The 21,501-nt window shown below is 48.0% G+C and overlaps 1 protein-coding gene across 2 annotated transcripts in view; it reads left to right on the top strand.

Annotated features, from left to right (window-relative positions):
- The first annotated feature begins 12,001 nt into the window (after positions 1 to 12,001).
- LOC140420890 (interferon-inducible GTPase 5-like) overlaps positions 12,002 to 21,501 on the top strand; it is a 59,034-nt gene continuing 49,534 nt past the window's right edge. For both annotated transcript variants that reach the window (XM_072505008.1, XM_072505009.1), the window contains exon 1: positions 12,002 to 12,080. The gene's annotated coding sequence lies outside the window, so the exon portion shown is untranslated. The remainder of the gene's footprint in view (positions 12,081 to 21,501) is intronic.

Genomic DNA, 21,501 nt, shown 5'->3' with positions numbered 1-21,501 from the left:
ACTCAATGGGCCGAATGGCCTCCTTCTGCACTGTAAATTCTATGATTCGATGATTCTATTATTCTCCACATGGTACCAAGTACTCAAGGACATGGCAGAGGTGCCGAACCACCTCCTTGTTGAGACGGAGCCTCCATCGTCAAGCACTCTCCGTCATCTGCTCGAAGGACCAGTGAAGCTTGTGCAACCTGAGGCATCATGGGGCATCCCCATCTGGGTCTCACCCTGGCCTGATGGGCGGCCTTGTCAGGGTGTGAGACGGTATCCGGCTGCCACGTCGAGCCTCTGCAGATGCTGCTGTTGCCGCCGTCTCTGGCATCTGGCCGCAAGGCTCCAGCAGCACCGCTAGGGCCTATTTTGTGGGGTCTAAAATACTGTCCATACCATTCAATATCTGTACGGAATAGGGAGAGGGTGTTAGACAGACAAACAGCGCGGCTCCCGGCCCGAGACCCTCCATTCCCCCATTTAAATCCCCCCCCCCCCCGCTCTCCATTCCCACCCCGCCCCCCACCACAACCGGCATGCCCTGCCCATACACAACAGGCCGCAGTGGCCGTCCCCTCTCAACGGACCCCAGTTCCTGTACCCCGACACCCACATAGAACGTTACCTGGACCAGGCGCTGGTCCCCGAGGACTTCCTGATCCTTTGGGAATATTGTAATTCACTAACAAGTGCTCCAGCAATAGAACTAACTTTGGTTTGAATCTCCATTGCTGGATTCGCACCTTGCAAAGGTGCAACTGTGCAGATAGTTTCCCCAGTTCCCTCTGGAACATTACTGGGATCTTCCTCCCAGATAGCATTACTTTTATCCGTAGCAATATCAGTACGGAACTGGTTCTGTGTGAGATTCTCTTCTTCTCAAATGGTTCAAGTGTTTTTTCACCTCCTTTCCTTGGACATCAATCTCACACGACACGGGACCTGTTCTGGCCACAACAGTTCCATGGATCCAATTCAGGCCAGCATGAAAATTGTTTATTTCTACCAAGTCGTCCACCTCAAATGCTTTCTCTGGTTCTTTGAATCATGATGCTTCCTCTGTGCATTCTGTTTTGCCTCTAACGTCCCACCTAATTTAGAAATATCAGGCCCAATCGTGATCTCATGGATCTTCCCAATAGCAATTTGGTGGGTGTAACAGTTGTGGTGACATGAGGGATGGTTCTAGAGATGAGCAGGAAATGGGCCAGCCTGGTTTGATGACTTGCTTCTTCATGGCAGCATTGAATGTTTGGACGGCCATCACAGCCAGTCCATTTGAAGCATTCTGGGAGTCTCATTAAATGTTGGAATACGTCACGAGTAAAAGCAGTCCAATTATCTTAGACCAGAACATTGGGCAAAACATGGGTGTTGAATGTCTGTTGCAAATTCTCTACCATTGCTGATGGGGTCCTGGATTTCATGTTTTCATGTATGTCCACCACTCAGAATGATGCATAAAAACATGAATGGCCCGGCCAAATCGACATGTAGTCACACCAACGGTCGACCTGGCCACTCCCAAGGGTTAAGTAGGGCAGTAGGTGGCAAATTTTGTTGCATTTGACATTGGTCATATTGTTTTACCAGATTTTCTATGTTGTTACCTGTCATGGGCCACCACAGTAACTGCGTGCGAGGATCTTCATCTTTGTCAACCCAAGATGGGAATAGTGTAGCTCTTGCAATAAAGGCTTTCCAGTGGGAGTGGGAACGACCACCGTTGCTTCCATAATAATACGGTGCCTTCACATCTTAACTTGTTTCTTCTTATCTGAAAGGATCATAATTGCTCAAACCTGTTATCATCATGGCAGCCAGAAAGAACCATGGGCAGGATTCTCTGTCGGCATAATCGTCTGCTTCGTCGGCAGCGCACTCATGCCCGCAGATTTCCTGATGGCGTGACGATGGCCACAATGTGAAACCCCATTGGCGGGATGGAGAATTCCACCCCATGTGTTTACTCAAGATAATATGGGGCCCTTTTAGGTCCAAAATGAGACCTGTTACACCAATACGACCAGTATATCGAGAAGGTTTGAAGCAAGAACAATTTTGTGTTGAACTGGCAGAGGTAGTATACTTCTGGGTAGGAGAAGGTGACTAAAAGCATCCACATTTGAAATGTGTGTGCCCGGCCAATGTTGAAATGTATACTCATAGGCTGCTAACAGTAAAGCCCAGCATTGGATCCTAGCTGAATCTCTGTGGGGAGTGGCCTTATCCTCCCTCAATAAACCCATCAGAGATTTGAGGTCGGTAACTGCTCTTCAAATGTCGTCCATAGACATATTGGGCTGGATTCTTCCGTCCCGCCCGCCTCAAGAACGCCACGGGTGAGACGCAGACAATGGAGAAATCCATTGACCTCGGGTAGGATCGCGGACGTGGCCAGAGAATCCCGCCCATTGATGGAAACCTTTTCACTCCAACAATTACAATGAGTCACTCTTTTCTGATATGAGAGTAAAGTTGTTCAGCATCGGTCAGAGTCCTGGAGGCATATTGGTACGACATCCTGGGTGTGTGCATGGTTAATTCCAGCCCCTCAAACCCCCGAGACCCTGCATAAGTGAATTAATCAATACTTTGTGCAATGTTTCTGAGATCTTTGGCCCTCGACTGCTCCAATTAAATACAGGCACCAGACTTGTAACTAAAAATTGTTTATTTATAACAACAATAGAAATATGGCAGGCAATAATTGTATTAGAATATTGTTCAGCTAATCTATTACTCCCCCTTTTACTGTCCTGCCCTCTACCCAAACACACACAAGACAGGCATACACAGGGGTAAAATGATATGGATTAAAATGGAAGAACGAGAGATGAGTGTCCTTGTTGCAGATATTGCTGGCTATCTTCTGAGGATGCAGAGTGTTTAAACCACCAGTTGGATTGCTGACAAGGTTCTTCTGGCTGAAACAATCAGGCAGGACTCTCAGGCTGTGGGATCGCCTCTGGGGAGTCATTTTAACTTGTATTAACCTGGGCATTTACTCAGAAGATCCGCCTCACGCAGACTTGTTTAAATCTGACTTGCTTCCATCTCCACCAGATGAATGAATGAATATCGCTTATTGTCACAAGTAGGCTTCAATGAAGTTACTGTGAAAAGCCCCCAGTCGCCACATTATGGCGCCTGTTCGGGGAGGCTGTTACGGGAATTGAACCGTGCTGCTGGCCTGCCTTGGTCTGTTTTCAAAGCCAGCGATTTAGCCCTGTGCTAAACAGCCCCAATTAACTATCAGCCTCTCTGAGAAAAGATTAGAGTTCTCCACATGAGATTTTAAAAAGGATTTTTAAACAACCCATTCTGACTGCAGCTGGTGCTGGAGTGGATTTCCCTGCAAGTTAAACTGGCTGTGCAGAGATAAAGGCCTTTTCTTCAGGTCGTTAGAGAGAGTTCAGAACTATGGCCCTCTAGCTTCATGATCAAATCAAAATTGAAAGCAAACACAGGGGGTTGGATTCTCCGATTCTGGGGCTATGTCCCTACGCTGGCAAATTGGCGCAAAACGGCCACCGATTCCCCATGTTGCCGGGGGCTAGCAAGACAGCGGCTTGGAGCACCTGGCTCTAGCTGCCGATATGCCCCGGGGAATTGCCGGGTCCATGACCGCACATGCGCACGGCGGCGTCCTGCAGTAGCTGCGTCGTGCTACACGGTGGACGCAGCCTGTAGACCCAGCCCGCGAAACAGTGCCCCCCCTTTGGCCGGCTCATGTGCCCCGGACCACTCCCCCACAGTGCCCCCAGCCCCAAATAATGTCCCCCCCTGCCCGCGGATCAGCCCTCTCCCGATTGTGGCGGAGTTGGACTGAGTCTGCAGCAGCCACGCTGAGTTCCCGATGGATGAGACCATGAGACCCACGCCTTCAGGAACTCGGCCAGTCAGGAGTGGAGCATCAGGGGGTGGACCTCAGACAATGCCCTGAAGCCATCTATACGGGCCGCTTTGGAGGGGGCGGCACACCGTGAAAGCGCGCCACCCCCAATTTGGCCTGTTGTAAGTCCACGGAGGCAGAAGACCCGTCACCAGAATTCCTTTTATTTACAAACCCAACAGCTGACCAACCCCATGACCATTCAGTCTGCTGAATACACGAGAGTGCAGAGGATCTGACACTCCCTGTAATATGATCGGGCCACTAATCATGAAAATCGTATTCTAATTGGCCAATCTCTAAGGCCTGGCCTAAGTCAATACATGGCCGTAAACTTGGATTCTCCGGCCGTTCGCCGAATTCGATTACGCCGTCGGCGATCAGAGAATCCAGCCCATAGTCTCACAATGTAAAGAACATTCCAAAACGATCAGCACCAATCAGCATTCGAGTGGCAGTTAAGACCCGGGAATATAAAGTAGTTCATTGGCTGACAGCCAAATCCTTCAAGTGGTGTCACCACTGACATCAGAGCAACAGCACAGCCTGCTGGGGATTCATTATTTTTAATTAAAGGGGAAGTCCTTATTAAAGGCATAGGCCCCAGTAAATGTCCAGGTACAAAAATGATAAAAGCCAAAAAGAACAGAAATTACAAAGGAATACAAAGTTCAGACAAGGATTTACAAGAGTAACCTTCCAATATGCAATCTGTGTTTCTGGGGGATCTTCCATCTTATTCACTAAAACCGCTCCGATTCTGTTAGGAGACACGTCGCAGGTAAAGATGATCTATCTTGAGGGATCAAAATGAGCCAAGAGACTGGATGAGTGTAAAGTTAGGTTAAGCTGTTCAAAGACTTATTTCTGATGCTCTCTCCAGTACCACCCCTGGTACTTCTTGAGTAGTGTGTGTAGGGATGCCAACATTGCAGAAAGATTAGGAATAAATCTGCTTTAATAATTCACTATTCCTAATAAAGATTTCAATTCTGGCATATTTTTGGGGCCGGAGCATCTTCAATCGTATTTTTCTTCTTCTCCTTTGACGTCTACTGTAAATCCTAAACAAGTCACTTCATGAGCTTGGAGCTCAAATGTTTCTCTTTTTAGCCTTACCCCAGCCTTCTCACATCTTTTAAAATCTTCTTTGAGATTTACTCGGTGCTCTTTTTCGGATGCTTGTGTAATCGGTACATCATTTAGATCGACGCCGGTCCTATTATAAACTTTCCATTGTGCATTGGAAAATCGCATACGTGATGAGATTGCAAAGAGTAGCCAGGTATACTGGTAAAACCCTTTGTTGGTATTTATAGGATCCATATATGTCTCAACTAACTCTAATTGCTGGTATGCTTGGCTCATATAAAGTTTAGTGTAAGTGTAAGTTAAACCTCCTGCTAATTTTAGCATGTAAATCTTCAATTCTTGGTATTGGGTATTGGGACAATATTGCTGCCTCTTGCACGGTTAATTTGTAGTCCCCGCATATGCTAATGGTTCCATCAGGCTTAACCACCGGCATTGATTTATGAAGGGAAAATCATGCTTGACAAATCTGTTGGAATTCTTCAAAGATGTAACCAGTACAGTCGACAAGGGGTGCCAGTCGATGTAGTATATTTGGACTTTCAGAAGGTATTTGAAAAAGTCCCGCATCAGAGTTTATTGTGAAAAAGTAAAGCGCATGGGACTGGTGGAAATGTATTGAGGTGGATAGAAAACTGGTTGGCAGAGAGGAAACAAAGAGTAGGGATTAATGGGCCCTTTTCAAATTGGCAGGCAGTAACTAATAGGGTGCCACAGGGATTGGTGCTGGGACCCCAGCGAGGAACAACATATATTAATGATTTGGATGAGGGAACAAAATGTAACATCTCAAAGTTTGCAGATGATACCAAGTTGGGTGGGAGGGTGAATTGTGACGAGGATGCCGGGATCCTACAGCATGATCTGGAAAGGTTGGGTGAGTGGGCAAATCAATGGCAGATGCAGCATAATTTGGATCAATGTGAGGTTATTCACTTTGGAAGCAAAAACAGGAAGGCAGATTACTACCTGAATGGTTGTAAATTGGGAGAGGGGAGTGTGCAGCGGGACCTGGGTGTCCTTGTGCATGCACCAGTCGCTGAAGGTAAGCATGCAGGTGCAGCAGGCGGTAAAGAAGGCTAATGGTACGTTGGCCTTCATTGCGAGAGGTTTCAAGTGCAGAAGCAGGGATGTGTTGCTGCAATTGTACAGGGCCTTGGTGAGGCCACACCTGGAATATTGTGCACAGTTTTGGTCTCCTTCTCTGAGGAAGGATGTTCTTGCTCTCGAGGGAGTGCAGCAAAGGTTTACCAGACTGATTCCAGGGATGGCGGGACTGTCATATGAGGAGAGATTGACTAGGTTGGGATTGTTCTCGCTGGAGTTCAGGGGAATCAGGGGGGATCTCATAGAGACTTATAAAATTCTAACAGGACTAGACAGGGTAGATGCAGAGAAGATGTCACCAATGATGTGTCTCGATTCAGGGTAAACCATTTTGGATAGAGATGGGGGAACATTTCTTCACCCAAAGAGTGGTGAGGCTGTGGAATTCATTATAACAGGAAGTAGTCGAGGCTAAATCATTGAATATATTCAAGAGGCGGCTAGATATAGCACTTGGGGAGAATGGGATCAAGGGCTATGAGGAGAAAGCAGGATTAGGCTATTGGGTTGGATGATCAGCCATGATCGTGGTGAATGGCGGAGCAGGCTCGAAGGGCCAAAAGGCCTCCTCCTGCTCCTATCTTCTATGTATCTATGATTGGAGCTGTCCATTCCAAAAACTGTACATGAAATGAAAAATGAAAGTCGCTTATTGTCACAAGTAGGCTTCAAATGAAGTTACTGTGAAAAGCCCCTAGTCGCAACATTCTGGCGCCTGTTCGGGGAGGCTGGTACGGGAATTGAACCGTGCTGCTGGCCTGCCTTGGTCTGCTTTTAAAGCCAGCGATTTAGCCCAATGCTATAACAGTAAGGCATAGGGGACAGATGAGGCTCCATAAAACTGGGTGTGGCCTCAGGTTCCACGTAGATTTTTGCTTTTAGTCCATGTATCTTGCCTAACCTGTCTTTGCAAACCACTTTGTTTTTTTTAAGAGGTCATGGAAATCTTCTATGTTAAGGTGGAAGATTTCTAGCCAATTTAATCTAATTTGGCAAAGCCAATCTCGGCCCACCAGATGTGACCCTTGATCCCCCCACTATTTTCAGAGGCAATTGAGCTGGCTGGTGCAGGTAGCTTACGGGTGCTGTGGTTGTTCGCAGGATCCTTAAAGCTTCCTTCGTGGCTAGTCTGGCATTGTCCTTTTTTAACTTGAGGTGTTCAACCTCACCTTGTATATAGTGTTACATTTGTTCACCTATATCTGTCGCAGAGGCCTCTGTATCCACCTCCATTTTAAGTGGCTGACGGTTACCATCAACACGATCATAATTGGGGCCATCTTGCCCACCTTAGTCTTTTTCAACCAGTTCAGATCCATTTTCAGGGTTATTCGCAACACTGTCGCAGCTCTGGAGTCAGAATTTGTTTTTGGCCCTCTATTGACTCTGACTAGTCGTGAACTTCCTCCTACTGTGTCCTCTGAACTTCTCTGAATTTACATCTCTCCTGGGGTTGATCTTCACCACACTGATAGGATTCTTCATAACACCTGGTCTGCTAACCAAATTCCCTATATCTCTGCATTCTATTTTTCTCCGAGTCTCTTTGCTTATTCCTTTCTTTCTCTGTCTTTATCCCTGGCACCATGACGGCGAATGGCTTCCTGCCAAACCTGGTGGACCTCACCTTCCTACATGCTCTGCAGTTCCATAGCCATTCTTTCGACACTTTAAGCAGCCTGGGTGACCGCTAATGCATTTCTTAAGGCAATCTCTGCCTCTGCCAACAATTTATTTTGTATGGCCGTGTCTTAAAACACCACAGACTAGTATGTCTCTCAACATGTAGTTTAGTCAAACTTGCATTGTTTAGTCATTTGTCGGAGGCCCACCATGAATGCCGCTTTCATCTCCCCTGGGGCTCTTGTCATAAAATTAAATTTGTAAGTTGCATTATCGCCAGGGTTTCAGGTGATAATGTCCCTTGACTAATTCCACGGGCTCCTCAAAGATTTTGGAGTCGGGTGCATCTGGAGAAGTCAGACGCCTAACCAGGATGAAGGTCACAGCCCCATAAACTGTGAACAGGATTACCTGCTGCTTCTCTTCCCCCCCCCCGCTCATTTTTCATTGGCCTTTACAAAATAGCGAGGCATCTGACATACCGCACCCATTGTTCCGTGTTAGGGTCAAACAGCTCACGTTTCCCAAAAAGGGACATTTTGACACTCAAGACTGCTGAATGAGTTTGCTTCAAAGGAAATGCTTCCAAATTTCTCTCAATTTCTGTAGCAGTAGAACATAGCACATAGAACAGTACAGCACAGAACAGGCCCTTCGGCCCTCGATGTTGTGCTGAGCATTATCTGAAACCAAGATCAAGCTATCCCACTCCCTGTCATTCTGGTGTGCTCCATGTGCCTATCCAATAACCGCTTGAAAGTTCCTAAAGTGTCCGACTCCACGATCACAGCAGGCAGTCCATTCCACACCCTAACCACTCTCTGAGTAAAGAACCTACCTCGGACATCCCTCCTATATCTCCCACCCTGAATCTTATAGTTATGCCCCCTTGAAACAGCTACATCCACCCGAGGAAATAGTCTCTGAACGTACACTCTATCTATCCCCCTCATTATCTTATAAACCTCTATTAAGTCGCCTCTCATCCTCCTCCGCTCCAAGGAGAAAAGCCCTAGGTCCCTCAACCTTTCCTCATAAGACCTATCCTCCAAACCAGGCAGCATCCTGGTAAATCTCCTCTGCACCCTTTCCAATGCTTCCCCATCTTTCCCATAATGAGGTGAGCAGAACTGCGCACAATACTCCAAATGTGGTCTCACCAGGGTCATGTATAGTTGCAGCATAACCCCGCGGCTCTTAAACTCAAGCCCCCTGTTAATTAACGCGAACACACTATAAGCCTTCTTCACGGCTCTATCCACTTGAGTGGCAACCTTCAAAGATCTGTGGACATGAACCCCAAGATCTCTCTGTTCCTCCACATTCCTCAGAACCCTGCCATTGACCCTGTAATCCGCATTCACATTATTTCTACAAAATGAATCACTTTGCACTTATCAGGGTTAAACTCCATCTGCCATTTTTCGGTCCAGCTCTGCATCCTATCAATGTCTCTTTGCAGCCTACAACAGCCCTACACCTCATCCACTACTCCACCAATCTTGGTGCCATCAGCAAATTTACTGACCCACCCTTCAGCTCCCTCCTCCGTCATTGATAAAAATTACAAATAGCAGAGGACCCAGCACTGATCCCTGTGGTACACTGCTGGTGACTGGGCTCCAGTCTGAAAATTTTCCATCCACCACCACTCTGTCTTCTATGTGATAGCCAGTTACTTATCTAATTGGTCATATTTCCCTCTATCCCACACCTCCTTACTTTCTTCATGAGCTATCCAGTGTCATGATTCTAACAGGCTTCTGACGCTTGCCCAGTTGCTCCGCAGAATGTTGCAAATAAAGATTTAAAACAATGAGATCTATTATTGTCACTATGCGGTATTAGTCTCACAGGAATGAGCTTCACTTTCCTGATTCCCCGCACTGTCATGAAAGGCTGTTAGTAACTGTCTCTCTCCACACAGTTGGGAATGCAAAGTTCAGTTGGGTGCTTATGTAATCAGTTCCTCCCAACCAGTGCATGAAGTTTCCCTCCAATCAGCCCTCAGAGCCCTCAGCAGCTTTGCCTCATTTAATTTTTTTACTGGGCCATTGTTGCAGGTTGGAAGATGGTGGCACTGAACTCTCACTGCCAGACAAGCTTGGACCCTTCCTGTGAGTGTCACCCTCTCCCATCATTCCGGTGGAGTTTTATGCCCTTTGGTGATTGGCAGCTGTGTTGCTTGCATCACATCAATAACGCCACTTCAATAGGTCCCTCACAGATCTCTCAATCCTTCCCCATCTTGCTTCTGTTGCATGTCTGCTCATTAGCCTCTAAAACAGATGTGCCTATGCCCCATATGGACCTCATCCATCGTGATATTGAGGCATCTCTAGTGTTCAACTTTGCTCCCCCTCCGCACACTCTCCCGAGTCATGTGTCTGAGTGCAACCTTCCGCACTCGATTTGCCACACACAACCTCCGTCCTCCACCCCTTTATCCAATATGATGTAATTTAGCCACCTCCCTGCCCCTTCTCCATGGCAGCCCTAACCCTGCAGCCCATGAAAAGCCAGTCCAACATTACCACTGGTCTAGTAGATCGAGTTTTTCCTGTGCCAGCCCCCTGCAAATGATGTGGTGCCGAAGCCAATGACCATGTGTGATGTGCAATTCAAGGTAGGTGAACAAACCTCCAAGTCATAAACAAAGTCGTTTGTTGGTATACATTGAGTATACACCATTGCAAAACATTTTGATGTGCCCTGATGGCCCAGCTGGAGGACTGATTTTGGTGAGCAGGCCCTTATAATAATTTTTAAAATGTTTCCCGATGTCTCCTGCCTCTGTTAAACTGAAAGATTTTTGTGTCAATAAAAAGGTGTAAAAACTCACCAAACATCCGGGTAAGTGGTCCAAGTTAGTGCTGCAGTCGGATTTTTCATTTAGCAGCACAGGATTTCAATCTGACAAAAAACAAACGGTTGGGAGTTTAAACGGCACACGCTTTTAGCGCGCATGCCTGACGCCCGCACTTCCGGGTCATCACGCCGCACATTTGCGGCGCACCAGCAACTTAAGTCGCGAATCCTGCCAGAAGGGCTTTCATAGAATGAAAGAATTTACAGTGCAGAAGGAGGCCATTCAGCCCATCGAGTCTGCACCGGCTCTTGGAAAGAGCACCCTACCCAAGGTCAACACCTCCACCCTATCCCCATAACCCAGTAACCCCAACCAATACTAAGGGTAATTTTGGACACTAAGAGCAATTTATCATGGCCAATTCACCTAACCTGCACATCTCTGGACTGTGGGAGAAAACCAGAGCACCCGGAGGAAATCCACGCACACACGGGGAGGATGTGCAGACTCCACACAGACAGTGGCCAAAGCCGGAATCGAACCTGGGACTGTGGAGCTGTGAAGCAATTGTGCTATCCACAATGCTACCGTGCTGCCCAAAGGGCAGGGCATTATGAGAGGTATGTACAGAGTAAACAGGAAGAAACTCTTCCGATCGATGGAAGGAACGAGAAGCAGAGAGCACAAATTGGAGGTAATTGGAAAAAGAAGCAATGGTGACATGAGGACAACTATTTCTCTGCAGCGAGAGGTTAGGATCTGGATTGCGCTGCATGAGAGTTGGCAGAGGCAGGTTCAATCGAGGCATTCAGCGGGAATTGGATCATTAACTGAAAAGGAAGAATGCACACGGTTATAGGGAGAAGGCTGGGGAGTGGCACAGAGATAATTTCTGCTTCAGCAAGTCAGAACAGACAAGGCAGACCGAGAGGCCACTTGCTGACCACATAGTAAAACACACATTCCACTTTTATCGAAATTCTGAGGGTGAAGTATAGTTTGTGGACTTAACCTAATGATTGTTAATTGTACGAGACAGAGGTCATTATGGAATTACAGAGAGTAAAGTGTTGTCTCACTGTCCCATTCTCATTTACTCATCAGATTCTGATGCTTTTAAAGCACAAATTTTACAAAATACAAAACCTGCCGAATGTCTATGCAGAAATTCAAGGGTTACTATTATGTGTCCATAGTTATGCATTATAAAAATTCAGATTAAAAAAATAATCAGCACTTTGTGACCTTGATTTGACCCATGGAAACCTCAGCAAACACCCAGCAGAATTGGAACGTGTATCTTCTGCTGTCAGCGATGAGAGCTGTGGTTACAAGTGGTTTCCTGGTTTATTGCACTTCTTCATTCTACACGGAGCTTCTTTCTCATCTCACTATAACAATGTGATGGGAAAATGAATCGTTCACGGTTAACAGGAAACCAATGGTCACGTATATTCATGGTTTTAGAGCTTAAATATGAAGGTTGTCAATCTCTGTGATCCCTCTGCGGGAAGAGACAAGCTGACAACAAGGTTCAGATTACAACTGCTGGTCACTTTCAAACAGGTACTGTAAGATTTTATTTTCATTCTGGAATAAAGTGCATATAGAGCTTTAATGTCTTGGATTTATTCCAGATTTCCAAGTCAAAATTATTTCAGACTGTAAACCAAGATGTGAAAAGAGACAAAGTCTAACAGTTCATAAACGTGATGTGGAGATGCCGGCGTTGGACTGGGGTGAGCACAGTAAGAAGTCTTACGACACCAGGTTAAAGTCCAAAAGGTTTGTTTCGATGTCACCAGCTTTCGGAGCGCTGTTCCTTCCTCAGGTGAATGAGGAACATACCTCTTCATTCTCCTGAGGAAGGAGCAGCGCTCCGAAAGCTGGTGACATCGAAACAAACCTGTGGGACTTTATCCTGGTGTTGTAAGACTTCTGAGTTCATAAACTGTGACAGAATTGAGTGTAGGTGAAACTCTCACCAGAGGAACTCTCACATAGAAGCTGTGGAAAAGTCTCCAAAATCTCACAGCATGTAAGTCTGATCCAAATGGAGAGAGCTGTTTAATAAGGTACAAAGAGTGAACATTAATCTGATTAAAGGGGACATCAGTGTATTAGACAGTATCCCTGATTCTCATTGTGTGGTCAAAAGGAAATCGGCCTAATTTTGTTTTTTCTTAATTCATTAGATGTGGGTGTCATTGGTGAGGCCTGCATTTATTTCCTATCTCAAATTGCTCTTGAGAAAGGGGTGATGTGCTGCCTTCCTGAACCACAGCAGTCCACGTAGTGTAGGTACACCCATAATGTTATCAGGGAGGATATTCTGAGATTCTGACCAAGCAACAGTGAAGGAACGGTGATATATTTCCACAGAAGGATGGTGGGTGGCTGTGGTAATTTACAGGTGGTGATGTTCCCATGTGACTGCTGTCTTTGCCCTCCTAGATGGCATGGTCACGGCTTTGGAAAATGCTGTTTAAGGTGCTTTAGTGATCTCGTGCAGTGCATCTTTCACACCATGGATGTGCAATTGATATTTTCCTCTGTGGGAGAATCTAGAACTCGGGATCACTATTTAAAAAAGGGGTTGCCTACTTAGGACAGAGGTGAAGATATTTTCTCAGAGGGTAGTGAGTCTTTTGGGACTGCTGCTACTGAGCCTTGGTGTTGGAGAGAATGAATGTTTATGGATGCGATGCTTATCAAGTGAGTTGCTTTGTCCTGTCTGGTGTCAATCTACTTGAGTACTGTTGGAGCTGCATTCATCAATTAATTGTGTTGTCAGACATGTAAAGAGTTTGACTGTTTCCCACAGTGCAGCTTCAATACTGAAACAGCATCACTGTGGATCAAGGTGATGCAGAAGCTGCCATCTCATTGAGAGATGGGGAAACACTACGGGCTCAATTCTCTGGAAAGATTTCTCAGTGGGGTAGCGAACGGGAACTGCCGCGAGCTACCCGGCCCTCAGCCTGGCGCTGCCGGCAACGCAATATAAATTTAATTGGTCCACTTAATGAGGCCCCACAGGCTTCAGCCGTAAATGAAGGCTCGCCAGCCCAGACCGCGCTCGCCAGACGCCCCGCTAACAAGGTTGAGCAGCACCTAAACAGCACTTGCACAGCCGATCCTATTCAGCTTGCAGCCATGGTGCCGAGACCTCCGGCCAAAGATTTGGGGATGTGGATCTGGGGGGGCTCCGAGATGTAATCAAGGCCACGAGGGACGTCCTGTTTCCCCGAGGGTCCTGGAGGGTGAGCCACAGGGCAGCCAGTGCTTCCTGGGATGAAGTGACAGCAGCCGTCAGCATGGGAAGCATGACCAGGAGGGCTGGCCTCCAGCTCCGCAAGAAAGTCAAAGACCTAAACCGGGAAGCACGAGTGAGTTGACCCCCTCCCTGCCCAAGACCTTCCCGTCCCCAGTCGAGCAGCCCCCCCAACCCTTCTTGTGCTCCCCCCCATTATCCCCTTCACCCCATTCAGCTCCCCCAAAACCTTCCTTCACGACCACACACCCCGCCTCAGCCACTGTCAACTGCATGTGTGGTTAACGATGCCCTCTCTCCGTCTCCGCAGGAGATGATATCCCACAATCGCCGGGAGAGGGCCCAGACTGGCGGAGGGGTGCCGGACATAAAAATATGAATCTTCACGACCTTCAAGGAATGGCCCCTGGTGGTGACAGAGGTGGCCGGGAACAGAGCGGTCACCAAGGCAGATGTTGGCGCATGCCGCAGAGGTGTGGATCCACCGGGCCCCACCCGGAGGACGTGTAAAATGTGAGTCCCCACTGAAGGGAATGTCCATTCTCCCGCAGGTCCTCCAGCCGATGGGACTCCTCACATGTGCTATGGATCTGCTTGAGTGTCGCTAACATTTCCCTCTGAATGTTCCGGCCACTCTCTAATGTCTCCATCAGCTCTGGGTTAGCCTCTCCATTGGCTCAGCATCTGTCTGGGACCCAGTTGGATCCTGGGATCCAGCAGACCTCCCACTGCTCCCTTGTCTGACCACTAATGTTGCCCATCGAGGAGTATGCATTAGTGGAAGTGTCCAAGGCGTCACACAGTTGGTGACAAACATGCCTGTGGGCCCCGACAGAATGTCTGACTTGCTGGTGGACGTGACCCAGTACCTGGCCAACCTTGTTGAGGTGCTGTGGGACATGTCCTGGTCTCAGATGGGAATGGATGAGGTGCTGCAGAGCATGGCCCAATCACTGAGGAGCATTGCTGAGGGCATCGACACGATGGTGCAGACATTGGGAAGCTGCCAGGGCTGGCAGACCCAGATGAAGCAAGGACAGCTGGAACTCGATCCAGCTGCCCCTCTGTCCCGAGTGTAACAAAAAGAGTTTCCTTTACTCCACAACAGGCTGATATTGGGTATCACAGATAACTGTGGGTGTCTCTCTCTTGCAGGTATTAAAACGACGACCCGGATGTGTCGCACTGGAACAGTTTCGCAAGAGAGAGGGAACAAGTCTCACTGTTTATCCCTAACCAGTGAGGTTGTCCTTATGCCACACCAGTTACTTTGACTACCACCTATGCCTGTGTGGGTCTCACTCTCCTGTGATGGTGAAATGTCATCCAGAAGCGCCCCACTAGTACAACTTCACAAGAGAGAGAGAAAAAGGGACCACTGTTTATCCCTAACCGGTAGCCTCTCTTGAGTGAGCATGTTCGAAGCGCTCAGATTCCCTTTTTTGGTCCTTGACTACAGGATTATGTCCTCGCAATTATTGTGACTTGACCAGAGCGGACAGTGAAAGGAAGGTGAAACCACAATAATGGTAGTTTTAAAATAATTGATGTATTCAAGAGAAATTAAGTCTTCTGCAACTCAGATTAACCCACAAACACAAACACCGATTATGAAATACTATGTGTAAACAAGAGACTAAACGGCACATCGAAAATTCTTCCAGCTTACACAGATTTACTTTAGCGACGCAAACACAGATAAATTCACCCACCCACCCCAAACCTCCACAAGCTATACTAATATGGAGTTTTCTGTGAGCTGGAGGAATTTACTCACCGCTCCAGGGACAGGATAGTTAAAAAACCGTTGACACAGATTTCTTTAGATCTTCTTCCAAGCTGGCTGGTCCTTGCGGCTCTTATCCCTCTAGTTCTCGTGGTCTGTTGTCAGCAAGGCGAAGCATGTGTCAGGCAAGAGGATAGAGTTCCTTTTCAGTTCCTTGGACTTGACTTTTTTTACGGGCAACACCCTGAAAGGGTCAAATACTGACCATCCCACAGGTGAGTTCCAGGACAAAGGAAACCTTTCTGATTGTTGACAGGATGGAAGTGATCAAGTTCCCCAATCAAAAGGCATCACAATGTAATTTGATTTTAATCAGTGCCCTTACAAAAGCTTGCAATGTCTCTGGTTTCTGCTGGTCTCTTGACAATGGTCACTGGAGACAACTTTAATTGTTATCCCATCAAGGTATGGTGAGTCTTTCTGGCCAGGGCCGCAAGTGAATTGCATTTCAACTGCCCCTCTTTGAATGAGGTTGGGCTGTTACATGACTCATGGCCTGTTTGTCTTGATTCAGTTGTCTGCCTGATCTACCCATTTAAAATGGAATGTCCTGTTCCAACATGTCCAGTTCATTTTGGTCCTTTGATGAGTTTGCTACAACCTACAGAGATGAATCCCAGGGCCCTATGAGGAGTTGGGCGCATTGGGTGCCAACTCCCACCCGTCCAATGGAGTGGGGATGGTGGCCACGAGTTCCCCCGAGTTCCACCCCTCTGACGAAGCCGTGCCTGGCAGTCAGCAGACTGACGGCCGGTGGGGAGAGTGGGGCGGAACCATCGAGAGAGTGGGGCATTGTTGGACACTTGTGAAACAATAAAATCCCTTCACCACAACCAGTATGATGCCTCTGTCGCTTTCTTCCACAATAAGTGCCAACCTCTGAACCCTTGGAATTGAAAGTCTAATGATGACCATGAAACCATTGTTGATTGTTGTAAAAACCCATCTGGTTCAGTAATCTCCTTTAGGGAAGGAAATCTGTCATCGTTACCTGGTCTGGTCTACATGTGACTCCAGACCCACAGCAATGTGGGTCTTAAATGCTCTCAGGGATGAGCCCGGCCAGTAGCGCCCACATCCCAAGAATGAATACAACAAAAGACAAAGCACAGATTGACGAGCACCGGTGCTCAGCTCTCTGTGGATTATCATCACTTCCCTGCCCTCGACGGTGACAGTGCCGACACAGTCCCAGCACCCTGGACTGATGTAACTCAGACCCTGGGAGGGTGGGAAATGGAGGGAGGGGGGTTAGGTCGGTGGTGCTAACGGACCAGGCCAGGCCCTATGTGAAGTGGGTGAGCATGAGGGCCTCCCTGGACCTCTGGGCTTCTCAGAACCTCGCTGCTGCCACCTGCCCTGCAGCTGGTCTCCTGGTTCCTGCCTGGGATCGTCCTCTAACCCCTGCTGGACCGGTGCCTCCTCATCATCCTCTTCCTTGTCCTCATCCTCGTCCTCAGAAATGGCTACATGTTCTCATCTCCCACCTCCAGCACGTCGCCCCACTGTTGTGCCAGGTTGTGGAGGACACAGCAGATCGCCACAAAGCAGGCGCCCCTCCGGGTGGGTGTACTGCTGGGCACCACCAGAGTGGTCAAGGCATTGGAAGGGCATTTTAAGCAGTCCGATGCACCACTCAATGGCAGCTCGGCTGGCCACATGGGCCTCTTTGTACTGGGTCCCCGCATCGGACACCAGCATCCGTACTGGCGTCATTCTCCAGGTCCACAGTGGGTACCACTTACCCCCCCAGGAGCCAACCAACCACCCTGGGGTGGTTCTTGAAAAGGCCAGGGATGTCTGACTGCCCCAGGATGTAACTATCGTGCACAATCCCTGCGAAGCCTGCCCACACGTGCATGATCTGCATGTGGTGATCACACATGAACTGGATATTCAGGGAGTGGAACCCCTTCCTGTTAATGTCGGGCGCTCCCAGCTGGCCTGGTGCGTGCAAGGTGACATGCGTGCAGTCTATCAACCCCTGGACCTGGGGCACACGGCGATGGCGGAGAATCCTGCTGCCTGGGCATCTTGTTGGGCTTGGTCCATGTCAAAGCTGATATAGTTTTCCACCCTGGCAAACAGGGCATCTGTGACCTGTCAGATGCACCTTTGGGCTGTGACCTGTGAGATTCCACACAAGTCCCCACTCGAGCCCCAGATCCTGAGACGTAAAAGTTCAGGGCTGCAGTGACCTTGACGGCCACTGGGAGGGGGTGGCAGCACGGTAGGACAGTGTTTAACACAGTTGCTTCACAGCTCCAGGGTCCCAGGTTCGATTCCCGGTTTGGGACACTGTCTGTGTGAAGTCTGCACGTTCTACCCGCATCTGCATGGGTTTCCTCCGGGTGCTCCGGTTCCTCCCAAAGTAAAAAGACGTGCAGGTTAGGTTGATTGGCCATGCTAAATTACCCTTAGTACCCAAAATGGTTGGGTGGGGTTACTGGGTTACGGGGATAGGGTGGAGGTGTGGGCTCGGGTAGGATGCTCTTTCCAAGGGCCAATGCAGACTCGATGGGCCGAATGGCCTCCTTCTGCACTGTAAATTCTATGATTCGATGATTCTATTATTCTCCACATGGAACCAAGCATTCAATGACATGGCACAGGTGCCGAACCACCTCCTAGTTGAGACGGAGCCTCCATCGTCAAGCACTCTGCGACATCTGCTCGAACGACCAGTGACGCTTGTGCACCCTGAGGCATCGCGGGGCCTTCCCTTCTGGGTCTCACCCTGGCCTGATGGGCGGCCTTGTCCTCAGGGTGTGAGACGGTGTCCGGCTGCCACCTCGAGCCTCTGCAGACGCTGCTGTTGCCGCCGTCTCTGGCATCAGGCCGCAAGGCTCCAGCAGCACCACGAAGGCCTATTTTGTGGGGTCTAAAATACTGTCCATACCATTCAATATCTGTACCGAATTGGGAGAGGGTGTTAGACAGACAAACAGCGCGGCTCCTGGCCCGAGACCCTCCATTCCCCCATTTAAATCCCCCCCCCCCCCGCTCTCCATTCCCACCCCGCCCCCCACCACAACCGGCATGGCCTGCCCATACACAACCGGCCGCAATTGCCCCCATCTCAACGGACCCCAGATCCTGTACCCCGACACCCACACAGAATGTTACCTGGACCAGGCGCTGGTCCCTGAGGACTTCCTGATCCTTTGGGAATATTGTAATTCACAAACAGGTGCTCCAGCAATAGAACTAACTTTGGTTTGAATCTCCATTGGTGGATTTGCACCTTGCAAAGGTGCATCTATGCAGATAGTTTCCCCAGTTCCCTCTGGAACATTACTGGGATCTTCCTCCCAGATAGCATTACTTTTATCCGTAGCAATATCAGTAAGGGACTGGTTCTGTGTGAGATTCTCTTCTATTCAAATGGTCCAAGTGTTTTTTCAACTCCTTTCCTTGGACATTAATCTCACACGACACGGGACCTGTTCTGGCCACAACAGTTCCATGGATCCAATTCAGATCAGCGTGAAAATTGTTTATTTCTACCAAGTCGTCCACCACAAATGCTTTCTCTGGTTCTTTGAATCATGATGCTTCCTCTGTGCATTCTGTTTTGCCTCTAAGGTCCTCACCTAATTCAGAAATATCAGGCCCAATCGTGTTCTAATGGATCTTCCCATTAGCAATTTAGTGGGTGTAACACTTGTGGTGACATGAGGGATGGTTTTATAGGTGAGCAGGAAATGGGCCAGCCTGGTTTGATGACTTGTTTCTTCATGGCAGCATTGAATGTTTGGACGGCCATCTCAGCCAGTCCATTTGAAGCAGTCTGGGAGTCTCATTAAATGTAGGAATACTTCACTAGTAAAAGCAGTCCAATTATCTGAGACCAGAACATGGGGCAAACCATGGGTGGTGAATGTCTTTTGCAATTTGACTACCATTGCTGATGAGGTCCTGGACTTAATTTCATCTATGTTTACCACTCAGGATGACGCATAAAAACATGAATGGCACGGCCAAATCAACATGTAGTTACACCAACGGTCGACCTGGCCACTCCCAAGGGTTAAGTAGGGCAGTAGGTGGCAAATTTTGTTGCATTTGACATTGGTCATATTATTTTACCAGATTTTCTATGTTGTTACCTGTCATGGGCCACCACAGTAACTGCGTGCGAGGATCTTCATCTTTGTCACCCCAAGATGGGAATAGTGTAGCTCTTGCAATAAAGGCTTTCCAGTGGGAGTGGGAACGACCACCCTTGCTCCCATAATAATACGGTGCCTTCACATCTTAACTTGTTTCTTCTTATCTGAAAGGATCATAATTGCTCAAACCTGTTATCATCATGCCAGCCAGAAAGAACCATGGGCAGGATTCTCTGTCGGCATAATCGTCTGCTTCGTCGGCAGCGCACTCATGCCCGCAGATTTCCTGATGGCGTGACGATGGCCACAATGGGAAACCCCATTGGCGGGACAGAGAATTCCGCCCCATGTGTTTGACTCAAGATAATATGGGGCCCTTTTAGGTCCAAAATGAGACCTGTTACACCAATACTGCCAGTGTATCGAGAAAGTTTGAAGCAAGAACAATTTTGTGTTGAACTGGCAGAGGTAGTGTACTTCTGGGTAGGAGAAGGTGACTAAAAGCATCCACATTTGAAATGTGTGTGCCCGGCTAATGTTGAAATGTATACTCATCGGCTGCTAACAGTAGATCCCAGCATTGGATCGTAGCTGAATCTATGTGGGGTGTGGCCTTATCCTCCCTCAATAAACCCATCAGAGATTTGAGGTCGGTAACTATTGTGAAATGTCGGCCATAGGCATATTGGGCTGGATTCTTCAGCCCCGCCCGCCACAAGAGCGCCACGGGTGAGACGCAGACAATGGAGAAATCCATTGACCTCGGGTAGGATCACGGACGTGGCCAGAGAATCCCGCCCATTGATGGAAACCTTTTCACTCCAACGATTGCAATGAGTCACTCTTTTCTGATATGAGAGTAAAGTTGTTCAGCATCGGACAGAGTCCTGGAGGCATATTGGTACGACATCCTGGGTGTGTGCACGGTCAATTCCAGCCCCTCAGACCCCCGAGACCCTGCATAAGTGAATTAATCAATACTTTGTGCAATGTTTCTGAGATCTTTGGCCCTCGACTGCTCCAATTAATTACTGGCACCAGATTTGTAAGTAAAAACTGTTTATTTATAACAACAATAGAAATATGGCAGGCAATAATTGTATTAGAATATTGTTCAGCTAATCTATTACTCCCCCTTTTACTGTCCTGCCCTCTACCCAAACACACACAAGACAGGCATACACAGGGGTAAATTGATATGGATTAAAATAGAAGAACGAGAGATGAGTGTCCTTGTTGCAGATATTGCTGGCAATCTTCTGAGGATGCAGAGTGTTTAAACCACCAGTTGGATTGCTGACAAGGTTCTTCTGGCTGAAACAATCAGGCAGGACTCTCAGGCTGTGGGATCCCCTCTGGGGAGTCATTTTAACTTGTATTAACTGGGCATTTACTCGGAAGATCCGCCTCACGCAGACCTGTTTAAATCTGACTTGCTTCCATCTCCACCAGATGAATGAATGAATATCGCTTATTGTCGCAAGTAGGCTTCAATGAAGTTACTGTGAAAATCTGGCTTGCTTCCATCTCCACCAGATTAACCTCTCTGGTTAATAGCCTCTCTGAGAAAAGATTAGAGTTCTCCACATGAGATTTTAAAAAGGATTTTTAAACAACCCATTCTGACTGCAGCTGGTGCTGGAGTGGATTTCCCTGCAATTTAAACTGGCGGTGCAGAGATAAAGGCCTGTTCTTCAGGTCGTTAGAGAGAGTTCAGAACTATGGCCCTCTAGCTTCATGATCAAATCGAAATTGAAAGCAAACACAAGGGGTTGGATTCTTCGATTCTGGGGCTATGTCCCTACGCTGGCAAAT

The sequence above is a fragment of the Scyliorhinus torazame genome, chromosome 5, assembly GCF_047496885.1.
Source record: "Scyliorhinus torazame isolate Kashiwa2021f chromosome 5, sScyTor2.1, whole genome shotgun sequence".
Lineage (NCBI taxonomy): Eukaryota > Metazoa > Chordata > Chondrichthyes > Carcharhiniformes > Scyliorhinidae > Scyliorhinus > Scyliorhinus torazame.
Note: the sequence above shows the minus strand (reverse complement) of the source record. Positions and strands in the feature narration are given on the sequence as shown.